At 43.6% G+C, this 16,266-nt stretch overlaps 1 long non-coding RNA gene across 1 annotated transcript; it reads right to left on the bottom strand.

The window, feature by feature from the left end:
- Nucleotides 1-3,861: 3,861 nt before the first annotated feature.
- LOC131828772 (uncharacterized) lies at nucleotides 3,862-12,391 on the bottom strand. The gene is made up of 3 exons (XR_009352565.1): nucleotides 11,177-12,391; nucleotides 10,937-11,062; nucleotides 3,862-5,343 (listed from the first exon to the last, which is right to left on the bottom strand). It is a non-coding gene; the product is annotated as an uncharacterized LOC131828772 (long non-coding RNA).
- Nucleotides 12,392-16,266: the final 3,875 nt, after the last annotated feature.

The following is a 16,266-nucleotide window of genomic DNA, read 5'->3' as shown; positions in this document are numbered from 1 at the left end:
GATTTTCTTTCTGCATCTAAGCAAACCCAGAATAAGAGTTGGGTGAGTTTTTCAGTGAACTTCAAATCTCCATGTCCCCTCCAGTTTAGAACACAATTGTTGAACACTACCCCACACAAAATGTGCAAAAAGAAATAATAATAAGTTAACTGTTAGTGTAAACAAAAACTGGAAGCTACAGCCATACCTTCTGCGCTGCAGAGTTCTGAGTGGCTGGCCTCACCCCTCTCATCCACTAGTGCAGACCCTTATCCACCACGCATCCCCAACCGGGGCTCCCTGGAACCCTTGCAGGTGCAGGCCACCTCGCCGCCTTCTTGGTTCCTGCCTATGGCTGTGCAGATGCCCTCTACAGCCACCACCCTAGCCAGGGACTGTCACTCCTCACTTCCTCCTCCAGAGAATAGCCACAGGCACCGGGATTCCTGGGCTTACCTAGCGGACCTGGATCTAAAACTCTCCTGGGGATAAGGAGGCCCAGAGAATCTAGCTCAGAAAGACATTTTTTAGAATGGCAACAATGTCTCACACTCAGTAGGACATTCCTCAGTAGCTCAGCCAGGTGGGAAGTTGTCAAAGAAAAAGTGAACCCACAGGGATTCTTAATATTTTTTATCTGCAAAGAAAACTACACATACGCTATACTTTCTCGTGGTGGTAGAGTCACGAAGGAATAAAGCATGCGGAGTAAAGCCTGAAACTCCTCCCTGTCACCAGTCCCCCAGCCCTGGGCCCAGCTAGTCCAGTCCAGCTCCCCCAGCGTGGCGGACTTCCAGTTCCTGGTCTATGCATTTTCGCCCACTAATATATATACGTGGGATGGAATAATAGGTATTTGGGGGATTTTCTTTCTCATTCATATTCATCTTAAGCATGACATTTAATGTTGAAGGTCATTCTGTTAGTACACATAAATTCACGTCATTCCTTTGAGGAGTTGCCACGTATCTCATGAACAGTATCTGTCCAGACAATCCTCTGTTGATGGTTTGCTTCCTTTTCCCCCCAATAGAAAGCGGCTTCAATGGACATCCTTTTGTATATATCTCTATGTACGTCGCACACTCATGTGTTTCTGAAAGCTGGATTCCTAAAAAGAATTGTCGAGGCAGAGGGAGTTTGACATTTTGGTGGATATGCCAAAAACTCTTACTGACCTCCAAGGGAGGAGGCAGGCACTGAGTTCTGCTCCCCACCCGACACCCCCCACACCCCAGGGGTGGGGTGCGGGGGTTGCCCCACTGAATTCCCTCCTAGTTAATGTTGGAGCCGTGCTGCAGGGGGCGCCATTGACATAAAATACTTCTGGAGGGGGGCGCCAAAGCCCCAGATGTTCCAGCCAGGCACATTCTCCAACGCTGGATATTTATCTCTTTAAAATTTGAAAATTTGAAGACGAAAATTGTGACCTTGTTTTCATTACATCCTATATATTATGAGTGAAGTTGAGCTTTATTTGCCTAGTCAAGTACTTTTTTCTCTTTTCCCTCCTTTTACATATTCTGATTATTAATCCAGCGCCTGTGATGTGTGTTGGCAATGTTTCCTTCCATTCTTCCTCTGTCTTTAACTTTCTTTGTGGTGTCTTTCATCATAAAGACGTTTTAGATATTGAGGTAGCCAAGTCTCTCAGTCTGTTCTTTTATGGCTTCTGGGTTTTACAACTTGTTTATGATTCTCACATCAAGACTACAAAAATATTTTCCAATATTTTTGCCAACTAGCATAGAGCATTTCTTAAGGTATAATCTGACCCATCTAGAATTTTTATGTGGTTGCAAAGAAATATTCAAACTTAATTTTTTTTTCCCCACATGGGCATCTAAATATCCTAACACTCCTTCTTGCATAGCCACTAATCTGACTATAAAATAAAAGAGCTATTCATTCCCAAGTAGAGTTCCAGAAAAATCTCTAGCCATCATGTCTGTCATAAGGTCAAAGAAGGAAAAATAAAAGAACCTTATCATTTCAACAAGTACTGAAACACTATTATTTGATGAAATTAAACAGCTATCCCAGACTAAAACACAACAACAAATTCTGAGAGGTAGAAATAAAGGAAGTAAAGGGACATTTCCTTAACAGGTTAGCCACGTTTGCTTCACACGAGCAGTTCACACATACCCAAGGGAGAGAGGGGAGGAGTTCCCTGTTAGGCTAGGGATAAGGTAAAGACGAAATCACGGGGCACCTGGGTGGCTCGGTCGATTTAGCGTTGGACTCTTGGTCTCAGCTCAGATCTTGATCTCAGGGTTGTGAGTTCAAACCCTGCACTGAGCTCCATGCAATGGAAAAAAAAAAAAGACCCAACTGTAGTCACTATTTATGCGCAGTGTGATCCATGCAATGAAGCACAAATGAAGAGGTATTCTGAAGGCGACAAAACTTGCTAATAGTCGAAGGGTCCATTGCTTTCTTAGAAAATCCAGCAGAAGCAGGACGATGTGAGTTACTGCGTGAACTGGCTGGACCGAGATGGGTGTCTGGAAATCAGTTTAGTTCCACATACCAACAGAAATCAGCCAAAACACGCACAGGAAAACTTCTGGACTAGATGATATTACAGTTTGTTAATATCCTCCTTCCAACATTCTCTGGAAATGATAAAAAAAAATTTTAAATGGGGTAAATTGGCATCAGTGCCAGGAACTAGGGAAACACGTGGACCCTATGCCAGGCCTCAAGGCAAGTTGGAGGCCAGCTGGGCAAATGACAATGTGTGTCATTGTGTCTTCTTACTCTGTTACTTGCTGACCTCCTTGGAACCTGGTCTTAAGCAAAGGCTGTCCATGGGTTTTCTCATTTAATCCTTGTGCCAATAAACCTATATGGTGCGTATGCTTACCTCCATTTTTCTAATAAGATATGCTTGGTCAAGGTCAGAGTGGGGCCGACCCCGGGTCAGAAGCCAGGTAGATCTGATTCTAAAATCCATGCTTTTAAGTCATATCAGGCCTCTTGACTCTCAGGCCCCACGCCAGTAAGTAGGTAGTTAGAAGTCTAGGTGGAGGTGAGTAAAGGGCAAATGGGGGGGCATTTGGGGGTTCAGAGGGGCAAGTTCTTGGTAGTTGGGGGGAAACACCCATGGCATCCTGTGCAAGTGAAGGACTGTAACTTGCAGAGTCTTTTCATTCAAGATTTCCCATCAACCTGGCCCTTTGTGTCAAGATCCTCAAAGTGAGGAGAGAAGTTAAGAGGTGACCCAAGGTCACACAGGTCCCATGTAGAAATGTGGGCATTTGCTCCCAGGGAGCCCTCGCTTCCACAGACCACGTTGCAGAATGCATGGGCCTCCTACTGTGGTGTGTTGTGGGGGAAGAAGGGAGGGGAGCTGGGCAGATGCTTGCTCTCCTAGCCCACACCCAAGGCAAGGGGCCAAGGGACACAGGAAATGGGGGCTGGCCATCTCTCAGCCCAGTGGAAAGGGCCTCAGTGGCTACAAGTGTTGGAGCTGGGTTACACAAAGCCTCCTTGTCTTCCTGTCTCTGCACAGGCCAGGTGTGGTCCAGGAGAGTGCTCTGGGCTGGGTGAGCCGGGCCACATCCTCTCCACATAGTTGGAGGGGGCTGCTAGCCCAGCGGCACGGAAGCCAAGGTGAGAGGAAGCGAAGCAATTAGGTAGGGACATGGATGTCTCTGTCGCAGGGCAGAAAGCGGTGGGGGGTGGGGGTGGTGCCTGGGTGGCTCAGTGGGTTAAGCCGCTGCCTTCGGCTTGGGTCATGATCTCAGGGTCCTAGGATCAAGTCCCCCATGGAGCTCTTTGCTCAGCAGGGAGCCTGCTTCCCTCTCTCTCTCTGCCTGCCTCTCTGCCTACTTGTGATCTCTCTCAGTCAAATAAATAAAATCTTTAAAAAAAAAATTTTTTTTTGTTTTGTTTTTAGTTCTGCTCCCTTTCTTGCATGCAGTCCTGAATCTTCCCAGATAGGAGATGTAAGGACATGGGAAAATTGCTGAGTATAGGGAGATAAATGGGGGTGGGGAGAAGTTGAATATTAACAATGATAATATCAATAATCACAGCCCGGGAGCTGACCTGCACTGACTCCAACTGTATTCTCTTAATCCTAGTGGAGAAAGTCTGTGAGCTGTAATTGAAAGATCATGCAAATTGGTATTGACCTTTATCAACTCCATTCTGCCCCCGCCCAAGCTGCACGCTGAGGTCTAGACTTACCCGGGTTCAGGGCCCGGACCCTTGATCCAGGTCCAGCTGAGGGTGTAGGGTGGGAAGGGATTATTTTAGGCCCACCCAGCTAGAAGGGTGGGGAGGTGTAGGAAAAGGAATTGACTTGCCCAAGGCTACCCCTTGCTGGGATGGGCCAGGTTACCTCAGTAAAGGTCAATGTCAGTTACTGATCTTTCAGGTGCCTTGTAGATGTTCTCAAGGACGACTAGGGAAAGAACTAAACTCTAATGCCCCAGGCTACCATTTTTGTAATGAATTGTAATGATCAGGGCTTCTGTCTTATGCATTATTAAAAGATACTTTTTTTTTTTAAGATTTTATTTATTTATTTGACAGAGATCACAAGTAGGCAGAGGGGCAGGCAGAGAGAGAGGAGGAAGCAGGCTCCCTGCTGAGCAGAGAGCCCACTGCGGGGCTCGATCCCAGGACCCTGAGATCATGACCTGAGCCGAAAGCAGAGGCTTTAACCCACTGAGCCACCCAGGCACCCCTAAAAGATACTTTTTTACAAAAGATTTTATTTATTTGACAGAGAGAGACATTGAGTAGGAACACAAGAAGGGGGAGTGGGAGAGGGAGAAGCAGGCTTCCCTAGGAGCAGGGAGCCCAACGCAGGGCTCGATCCCAGCACCCTGGGACCATGACCTGAGCCAAAGGCAGATGCTTAATGACTGAGCCACCCAACGCCCCTACATTTTTTTTTTTTTTAAGGGGAAACGGTGTCTCACAAACAGGTATAACACAAACGTGTTCAAGATTTCATTTCACTGGGACGCCTGGGTGGCTCAGTTGGTTAAGCAGCTGCCTTCGGCTCAGGTCATGATCCCAGCGTCCTGGGATCGAGTCCCACATCGGGCTCCTTGCTCCGCGGGAAGCCTGCTTCTCCCTCTGATTCTGCCTTCCACTCTGTCTGCCTGTGCTCGCTTTCGCTCGCGCTCTCTCTCTGACAAATAAATAAATAAAATCTTAAAAAAAAAAATATTTCATTTCACTGATTCAATAAGGGAACAAGGCCGATTATAATTGGTTCAAAGGAGAAGTTTAAAAGCACAAGTGTATAGAAGTAAAAGAATACTGAAACAAATGCATGAATGAAAGCCAAACCAGCTTCTTCCAGAGTGGGAACTTCTTCTCATCAGGACAGAATGTGAACATCTAGGGACAAGAATTACATTTCATTGCTATCAGTCACCTCCATCTTATAGAATTGTAAAACAAGCAAACCAAAAACAAACAAACAACCCCCCCAAAACCAATGTAAATATTGCTCTTTTAGGAAAAAACTACTCTTTTCCTGGTAAAACAGAAGCATACACGATTGCATTCCTCTGAAACTATTGCTCTTAAGCATAGAGTCAGTCATGTCCATTGATTATAACTTTTAAGCAAAGCAGCTTCTGTTTCGCAGAGAAAACCAGAGGTTGGAATACTCGTGAAGGTCCACTGTCCCCCATTAGCATTGTAGCAGACAAACGGAATTCACAAGGACACAAATACAATTTTCTGCCACCACATGCATGGCCTATAGTACAGTTTTTCCAAGTGGCAAAAATGAATACATTCATTAAAAGACACAAAGATATAGGCTATCTGTAGCATATAGAAAAAGGAGCAAAAGTATATAGAATTATGCTTAGGATGCATGTCTTGGTATCCCATTTTGCTTAGAAATAATCTGCATATCCAGTGAACAGACACTAATCAAATCAATCAGTGCAAGGTTTTAAGTTGCCTAAAGATCCTAGAAATTATTTTCAAGCCAATAAACTACAAAATATAACTCTGAAAATAAAATTCATCAGCCTAACAATATAATTTTTGTTAAACACGGATTTGCACTTACGAATTTAAACATGTAAGACAGTGCTAGCTTATTTGATGAGTAAATATATGTAAGTTTAAGAAAAAACACACACAAGCAGAATAAAAATCCATGCTCCTGTATACATATCGAGTTATTTTTTATTCATATATAAGCAAATAAACATGCATACATTGTTTCATTACCAATGTTAGCATATTTGCACACTTTATTTCCACTTACTTTTTAGAGATCTATTTCAGCACATAAAAGAACTTTTTTCTTTTACAGCTGCATAAGATTTTATTATATCCTATCACAAATAATGCTGCAGTGAAAAACCCTGTCCACGCATTATTTGCATGCATCAGAATATATCTGTATTTCGGGTTTCTGAGACTATATGCATTGCCATTTTGTTTGATAATGCCAAACTGATTTACAGAAGTGACTCCAGCATACACTCACATCAGCAGCGTGTAAAAGTGCCTTTTCCTCACACAAGCTCCCATGAGTATATTATAAAACTCTTAGATATCTTCAATATCATAGATGGGAAACTATTTTCTGAGGCTAATTTTAACCTGAATTTCTTTTATTATGAGTGAGGTTGAGTATCTTTTAAAATATCTAGAACTGTAGTGCCTGGGTGGCTCAGTTGGTTGAACATCCGACTCTTGGTTTTGGCTCAGGTCAGGATCTCAGGGTCCAGAGATCAAGATCCACGGTGGGCTCCCAGCTCAGTGCAGAGTTTGCTTGTCCCTTTCCCTCTGCTCCTCTCCCAACCCATGCATGATCTCTTTCTTTCTCTGTCTCAAATAAATAAATAGTCCTTAAAAAAAAAAATCCAGAGCCATTTGTATTTCCTTTTCTGTGACCTAGGTAGCCATATCATTTACTCCTGTTTCTATTGTGTTGTAAAGCTTTTTCTTTTCTTTTTTTTTTAAATATTTTATTTATTTATTTGACAGAGAGAAATTACAAGTACACTGAGAGGCAGGCAGAGAGAGAGAGAGAAGGAAGCAGGCTCCCTGCTGAGCAGAGAGCCCGATGCGGGACTTGATCCCAGGACCCTGAGATCATGACCTGAGCCGAAGGCAGCGGCTTAACCCACTGAGCCACCCAGGTGCCCCTGTAAAGCTTTTTCTTATTGAATTGTGGGAGTTCTTTATATATTAAGGAAGTTCACCTTTGTCTATGATATGAACTGCACATGTTTATCCCAGTTTCATGATTGTTTTTTCAGTCTGCTTATGGTAATTTTAACATAGAATTTAGAAATTCTACATAATACAATTTACCACTATTTCTATTTAATATCTTTTTATGACTTTTGTGTGTGTGTTTTTTTAAAGTTCCCATATATTTATTTGACAGACAGAGATCACAAGTAGGCAGAGAGGCAGGCAGAGAGAGAGGAGGAAGCAGGCTCCCTGACAAGCAGAGAGCCTGTTTCGGGGCTCGATCCCAGGATGCTGGGATCACGACCTGAGCTGAAGGCAGAGGCTTTAACCCACTGAGCCACCCAGGCGCCCGACTTTTGTGTTTTATATCATAATTAGACAAACCTTTCCCACTCCAAGCCTTTAAAAAACTACACCAGAGTGGGCTCTTTGTCAGGTTTCCCCATGGCATACCATGGCTAGGCCCATAAAGGGTGGAAGGTGAGGTGCAGCCCATCAACCTCATCTTCAGATACTTGCAAAATAGATCTCGGATTCAGGTGTGGCTTTACAAGCAAGTAAATGTTCAGATAGAGGACCATACCATTGGTTTTGATGAATATATGAACTTCGTATTAGATGATGCAGAAGAGATTCATTCCAAAAACAAAGTCGAGAAACAACTGGGTCGGATCATGCTAAAAGAGGTAATACTACCCTGCTTGAAAGTATCTCCAACTAGAAATGATGGATGAAGTGAGAAATTCTCAAGAAGGCAAACAGGGTTTTTCTTTGGGGTTGTCCTTAGTTGGAAGTATAGTTCGAAAACACTCGTTCATATTGTTTTGATTACCTTTGTGTTATTATCAGATGACAGCAAATGTTGTGGGGTTGTTTTTATTTAAAAAAAAAAAAACACGCACATAGATTCTTTTTTTTTTCTAATTCTTCATGGTTTCTTTTTTTTTTTTTTTTACATTGGAATCTTGAGGTAAATGTGATTACCTAATCTTGTATTTTTTCAGATGACTAGCTAGTTTCCCCAGTGACATTAATTGAACAACACTTGTTTCCTTTACTGATTTAAAAGGTCATCTTCAGGATATATCAAACTCCTCTATAAACTTCGATATGTTTCTGGATTTCCTATTCTGTTTATCTGATATGTTGTTAATTTGTGAGCCTGCTTTTCATTACTGAAACTTTGTAATGTGTTGTAATATCTGATAGGGACAGTTACTCTACCTCTTCTCTTCTAGATTTTCCCCTGATTCTTCTTGACTTTATTTTCCTATAGGAACTTTAGAATCAGCTCTTCTGATTATCAAAAGTTCCCATTTGTGTTTCCTTTGTAGCTTATTAAATTTATAGAATAATTTAGGGGAAATTGACATCTCCAGGATCTTGATTCTTCCTACTCAAGAGCATAGAACATCTTTGCATTTGTTCCAGTCTTCTTTTGTGTCCCCCATAGCATTCCCAAGTGTTCTTCAGGGAGACAGCATCAGTTAGCTTTCACTTTATAATAAACCATCTCCACACTTAATGATTTTTTTTCTTTCTTTCTTTCTTTCTTTATTTGACAGAGAGAGAGATCACAAGTAGATGGAGAGGCAGGCAGAGAGAGAGAGAGAGAGAGGGAAGCAGGCTCCCCGCTGGGCAGAGAGCCCGATGCGGGACTCGATCCCAGGACCCTGAGATCATGACCTGAGCCGAAGGCGTGGCTTAACCCACTGAGCCACCCAGGTGCCCCTTAATGATGGTTTAAACATCAAATATTCTTGAGCTCATGATTCTGCTGTTGACCAGTGTAGGCTGGGCTCAGCTGAGTGGTTCTTCCGTTGGTCTCTGCTGAGCTCAGGTGGACTAACTTATGAACCTGTGAGCTGCTGTGGGACAGCTGGCACTAGCAGGTGATGATGGCCTTGTTTGGGAGGATTAGAATAGCCTTCAGAAGGTCAATTTGGGCTTTCTGCATGGTGTCTCATGCACATTGAGATTTTGGATTAGCTCTTTGAAATTATATGCAAAGTTGCATGTACATGTAGGGGTGGGAATGTGTGTGTACTCAGGGCATAGCTTCCATGCTTTTATCAAATCCTAAAAGGGGTCCTCGATCCAAAAGGGACTGAGTACCAAAGGCTGTGATCCTCTTGCTGCAGAATTGAGATAAAGGTTTTTGTTCTCCCTTTGCAACAGTGGGAAGCATCCTCCAACCCTGGGTTCCTAAGTAATCCATTCTATGTCACCGTGAGCTGCTGGGGGGATGCTCCTATTCTGCCCATCCTCAGAATGAAGGAGGGAGCCTTTCCTCCCACCCTCTGGGCAGAAGTCTCATCCTTTCCAGCTCGGATGGGTCTAGTACTGACCCATTGCTCAGATTTAGTTCTCCCGATGGCTCTGCCTTTATATCAGATTGTAAGTCTCATATTCTGTTGGTAGGAATGTAGATTTGTACATTCGTGGAGGTCCAAGTGCCAATGTCGACAACAATGTTAAATGTGCACATTAACTCTGCAATTCTACTTCCAGGAATCTAGTCCTTAGAAAATGAAACAAACGTCCAAAAATGGTATATGGTATTCTAAGGAAATGTTTCAATGAATGAACTCTATCTACATATGCCAGCATGGAATCACATCCAAGACTTACTTTTGCAAAAAGAAAGCATCCTGGGAGAGCAAAGGGGGGACTGAGCCCTGTCTCCCTAAACTCTGAGAGTTCCCTGGTCCACAGAGCAATGGAGAACAGGGCTTCGGCCCTGGCTTTGGGGCACTGGGCACAGTCCCTGGGCTTGAAGGGCAGGTGACACCAGTTGGGGGTGATGCTGACAAAGTCTCTAAGTTCATCTGAGGGTGAGGAGGGACATGCAGCAGGTGCCAGAGACCAGGGCACAGACACCCAGACCTACTAATGCCCCCTTCACCAAAACATTTCCCGTGAGGGAGCCCCATCACCATCCCCATTTTACAAATGGGATTAAGAAGGGATAAAAAAACCTGCCCAAGGTCTCTGTGGACTGCAAAGCCTGCTCTTGACTGTGGATGTGCTCCAGGCTCCTGAAGGGCACTTACTAAAGGGCTAGTCCTTAAGCCAGCTTGTGACCTAAAGTTACACAGGCCTTGGGCACTCTTTAAATCATAATGAAATTGAGAATTTTGTACCCCAAATTTGAAAACCACTGAACTAAGAGAACATAAAAAGGAAGGAAGGAAGGAAGGAAGGAAGGAAAGGAGGGAGGGAAACAAGAAGGAAGAAGAGAGTATAGGCAAGAATCTTTGCCCTGGAATAATTCTGCTTTTAACTCAGTTCCCTAGGACTGAAAGGGTAGATGAGGGGAGAATTTTAAACTGTTCCTACCCGTCACAGATTTTTTTTTTTATGAACCTTTATGAAATTTTTATTCCCTTATGAGCCTAAAATATATTGAGGAATTTGTGTGTTGTGAAGCTTAAATGGGAGAGCGGGTCACAGGTTTCCAAATGAGGTATAAATGTAGTTTGTAGACTTAGTGTTCCAGTGATGGCTGTCCCCTCAGGGCTGCCAGTGAGCAGGAAGTCCCAGCCCCAGCAGGTAAGGACTAGGGAGAATTATGGTGGCCTGATGGCTGGGGCCAAAGCATGGTAGGCAGGAATATGTCATTGTGGGTCATTCTTAGTAAGGAGATTTGCCTCAAAGCAGAAATGGTGATTCAGGCTCAGTAAGAGAGGTGAATTTGGTTGTAAGGGAGTAAGATTAGGTAAGAATTTTTAGAATAGGCAGAAACTGAACTTTAAATAATTACCAGGCTGGTGAATCCCCAGGTTGCTGTGGTTGATCCGTGCGCCCTCATGAGAAAATATGTCTCTTTGGATCTCAGAACAGAGGGACTGTCAGTGACGTATGTGAGCCCCCACAGTAACCTGCTTCCCTAAAAACAAAATCAAACAAAACGTCAAGCACTGGCCTGGAAGGCAGGACACAAGGCAGCTGGTTTCCCAGCTCTGCATCTTACTTGCTGTGTGAATCTGGATCGTTAGCTCACCGTCAGGGCATTATCTTCCCCTCTGTGAAGGAAGGTGGTGGGTGCGAGGGGCCCAGACCATCTGAGGTTCCCAGCATGATGGCCGCTCCTTCCTGCTCTCCCCCCCAGCAAGGCCTGGGAAAGCAGCCTTTTTGGCAAGCCCACCGTCCCCATTCCACCCCACTCCAGCGGGAGGCACTGCATCACCTCACACTCACAACCCAGGCTGGGGAAGGCATGCCTATCCCAGCAGCCACAGAGGCTGAAGGCAAAATGAGGGGTGGCGGTTAAGATGCCGGGGAGTCAGAGCCACGTGTTTTCTCCATCTCGGCTCTGCCTCTTTCTAGATGTGAGATCTCTGGGAAGCAACTTGCGATCTCTGGTCTGAGTGTCCTCTGCAAAATGGGAATGCTAATAATACCCGAGATAAGATATGTGTAATGCTTGGAACAGTGCTGGGCACATGTTACCTAACCAATAATAATTAATATTATTATTATTGTTTTTATTACTCAAAGTCAAATCTTAATTTCCTACCTAATGTAGGAATTCTCTCTAGGGCCATACCAGACAAGGGGCTATTCTTACTCTTCTTGAATACTACCATTGATGGGGAACTCACTGCTTATCCAAGTAAATTGTTCCACTACTGAATAGTGCTTCTGGAATTTTAAGGAATTTTAAAGCTGGAAACTTATAAGTCATCCAGTTTAATCATCTCAAGAGGAAACCCAGGTTCTAGAGATGAAATGATTTGTTCGGTATAGTAATTTGGCAGCTGCTACCCTCTTCTGCCTTCTGGACTTACCAACTCCATTTTCCTTAGTGCATCTGAGAGCCTTGGTGTCGAATCCACCAGTGCCTCCCACCCTCCCCAAAGAACGATTCCTGGAGGCCCCAGGCTCTCTGTTTGCGCAGCCTCTTCAGATCCCAGGCAATATTAAAGGCTCACTGATCCCAGGATAAGAATTATTTTGGAACTAAATGATGAAGGCCAAGCTGTCCTTGCTACATTCTGCAAGACAATCCCCTCCCCCAGACTCAGTATCACAGAGATGATTCCGCTTCGCTCTATTCCTGGGGACACCCTTTTGGTTGCCCAGCCCCCTCTAGCCCCAGTGGTCTCTTAATCTCCACCTTGATCCTGCTTGAAGATGTCTGGTCTCTGGCTCACAGGCCACGAAGGCCAGTGTCCATTTACCTCCCTGCTCCCCTGGTCTGGGTGTCCTGATTATGGCTGACCTGTTTGGGGTTGTCTCCCAGGGCCTTCCAGCCAGTCCTTGGTCAGACTCACGTTCAGATGGAAATGTCTTTCCTACTCGATGCCATTTCAAAGAGATATTTCAAATGGATCGCTTGCTTGAAGTACAGATGGAAAATTTCCAGCTAAGGAATTAGATGGTGGAGTCCATTTTGAATATGTATTTCATGGAGCCGTATACTTCTTCACTGTGAACAGATGAACACCAAGGAATGATTTTATGCTACGTTTACGTCGGTCATCCAGAAACAAAGGGCCATGAACGCGCATTACAAGCATAGGCTTCGGACTTGGAGGGATCCAGGCTTGATTCCCGGTTCTGTCACTCCCTTGCTCTGTTAGAGAGCTACACAATTTCATTAGGTCCCAGTTTGCTAACTGGGAAAATGGGAGCAGCGCCTACTTCCTAAGGGTTAGTGAGGTTTAAAGGAAAGAATGCAAGCAAGGCTCTAAACATAATTCCTGGCTCTCAGAAAGAGTTCAATGAACATTTGCTCTTATTATTATCAAGATAGAAGCCATTCTGTGAGATCCCTGCAGTTTCAAAGGATATCATGGGACCCCTTAAGGAATTTAGGCCTGCAGCCAACAGTGTGTTTTGCAACAGGCGTGACAGACCACCAGGACAACACTAGTGACACACAGAACACTGAATTCCATAATATATTTATTTTCAGTTTCCTAAGAAATGCTCTGTAATACCCAGAGCATAAGCCTAGCAAGCCCGCCAAGAGTGCAGATGTGAAAGGTTGGTCAATGCTATAAATGCCCCCATTCCTTCCACATATGCAACATATTATTGCTGCATCTTCCATCAATGGCAAGAAAACCCCTACGTCTGCAGAGTGTTCGCAGTGTTTGTACATTGCTATGGGGACAGTATCAAAGGCAGGCACTCATCCCATGGGCAGGATGTGGGGGTTTAGGGCAGCTAACGGGGATGGAAATAATTCTCACTCTTTATGCACCATTCTTGGACAATATGTGTAAAATATTTGGGCAGTGAGGCATGCTGTTGACTGACATGCTGTTGACTGACTGACACAGACAAGACTTTGGATCTTTCACCCAACACTGCTGGCAGGCAGCTTTGTGAAATACGGAGGATTCAGGGACCTAGGTCTACCCTCAAATTGGCTGGTTGACACTGGTGGTCACCTTGCCTCACAAGCACTCAGTTTCTCCTTAATGTGAGATGAGTGGGGTGTCCCGCTGAAAATTTTGGCAGCTCCTTCCAGCATTCTTTATGAGTGGACTTCAAGCATAATTTTGGCTCATATCCTGTGTCGTTTAATGCCATTCTAAATTGAGCAAAATTAAGGTAGATTTTTGGAGGCATCCAAGTTGAGCTCTGCTAGTTGGCCAGACTGGATTTTCTTTTTCTGTTGTTACCTGTCTTATTCACAGACAGATAGGTTCCAGCTGCTTCTCACACTGCATCGGAGACAGTTTTTCCCCCTTCCAAGGGAGTAATGTGGAATGTTAGCAATTCAGCTCTTGTTGGCAAATTGTTAGACAGTAAATGAAAATCAGATTAAGTTACCAAACTCACACTGTCCTTGAAGTCCTTCTCAAGAAGCCAGATTTTAGTGGTAATTGACATATTGCAACATGATTGGGTCTTTAAGTCCAAATATTTCACAATATTATTCATTAACATTAAAGATACTTGCTCACAAAACAACAATGGACATTTTGCGAGAATGGGATCATGACCTGAGACGAAGGCAGAGGCTTTAACCCACTGAGCCACCCAGGCGCCCCAAGGAGCATTTTCTTTATCAGATCTTGTCTTTTTTTTTTGGATGATTTCATTTCCCAGTAGTAAGAAAGTTAAAGTAAATTAATCCAACTTGGGGTTTCTGAGGTTATATCAGGGGAACAGTTTCATTTCATTGAGATTTTAGAGGACTCTAGAGGCTTAAAAAGTGGAAAGTTTTTCAAAATTTTGTTCTTAGCTCGATATACCACTTTCCCAGGGATGGGCCCCCCAAATCCTATGTCAGGTGTTTTGTGAAAGAGCCTTGGCCCATTTTTGTCTGGAAAATCTACTCCAAGGTGGGTATCTATTGGCGGAACTGACACCTAAGGAAAAGGCAAAATAAAAATATGTATTTACTTTCATTTGCAAAATTACACACAGGTGGGCTATATCAAAATTAATGATGTCTGTTATAGGTAAGGGTAAATAAAAAGGTAAATAAAGGGTAGATAAAAGAATAAATAAGATTGAATTTTCCCTGTTGCCTTTTTTCTTAGAATATCCTTAAAAAAGTATATTTGTGGATATATAATAATAATGTAATAAATATATATTATACTTTTGTATTTTTCAGTATATTTATTAGTAATCTGTATTTATGAGTCCTTTTCCTGTCCCTTTGATATGCTTAGAAACCTTATATAAAAGCTAACTAAGCCTCTCTTTTTCTTCTTAGGGAGGGTCTCATGGTGCAGTGTAGACTAATGACTAGTGCTGTGGGGTTGCTTGAGGCCTAGGGAATGCTTCTCTATATTATAGATGATATTACCCTCATTTATAGTAACATCAAGATTTCAAATTTTAGTGGCAATTTTCATTAACTAATTTCTGTTTACTAGGAACATCTCGTGCAACAGCTTTGTACAAAGAAAAAGTGAAAAGTCCTTTCGTTAGAGAAAAGCTAGATCTGAGTAGTGGAAGGAACATCCCTGAAGCTGAATCCCAAGTCCTTGAAGGGGAATGATAGAGACTAGAGCTGAAGGCAGGGACGGTGATTTAAAAAAATGCTACACATTTTAAGCCTGGGAGCTCAGGCCTTGAGCTCCTGACCTTATGGTTTCCAAGACCTTGGGCTTGATAGATCAGGAGCCACAGGTGCAGAACATGCGGTCTCCTCTTCCATTTCTGCCCCAAGGTAACCCCTAGACTCATTATGATACACTTGCATTGCAGGTACAGCCCTGCTCCCCCAGGAGAAAGCCTCCCCAGACCATTCTGGAACCAAGCTTGCAGGGTCAAAAACTTCCCCACCCAACTATGGGAGGAGTTTCCCAAAAGACTGGAAGCAGCCTCCTATAGAGACCACCCCACTGTACTTCACAGCTCTTTGCAGCCCAGATAGACCCAGTAATATCCAATTTCAAAACAACTTCAAGGAACCCGCCTGCTCTCCCACCTTGAGAGCACACTTTGCTGTAATAAACTGCTTTGTGCTTGCTACTATCCCACTGGTTGTCTTTATTGGAGCATGGAAACCCATGTCAATCTTTTCATGGGGTATCCAAGGACTGAAATCTCCATGCATATAATGCAGACTCTCCCACCCATGACACTGTCATGAACATTTTCCTGAATAGCATTAGGGTGCCAAACGCATTTTCCCTAATCCATCTTCAGGATTCACTACAAACAAAAATGAGGCAAATGAATATACTCAATCCTATTAAGAAAGTTTAGAAGCCACCTTAAAATGTTTATAGAAATTACAAATACGGTGCGGGGGAGGGCACTTGGATGGCTCAGGCTGTTACACATCTGCCTTCAGCTCAGGTCATGATCCCAGGGTCCTGGAATCGAGTATCACACTGGGCTCCTTGCTCAGCAGGGAGCCTGCTTCTTCCTCTGCCTGCTGCTCCCCCTGCTTGTGCTCTCTCGCTCTGACAAAATTATTAAGAAGAAATTTCAAATACAGTATTTTGGGTAGGATCTTCAAGCATCCGCTGTGGGATCAGGATAGATTCTTCGTCATAGAGAAGTGTGAAATAATTATAGTTTCTCACTGCCCAACATTCCCAATTTGATGTGGATACTCTGACTTGTAGAGAGGTCTCATATGTTTATAAATTTATTACTTGGCTACCCTACTAG

Source organism: Mustela lutreola, chromosome 4 (assembly GCF_030435805.1).
Source record: "Mustela lutreola isolate mMusLut2 chromosome 4, mMusLut2.pri, whole genome shotgun sequence".
Classification (NCBI taxonomy): domain Eukaryota; kingdom Metazoa; phylum Chordata; class Mammalia; order Carnivora; family Mustelidae; genus Mustela; species Mustela lutreola.
This window is presented reverse-complemented; position numbering and strand designations above follow the sequence as displayed.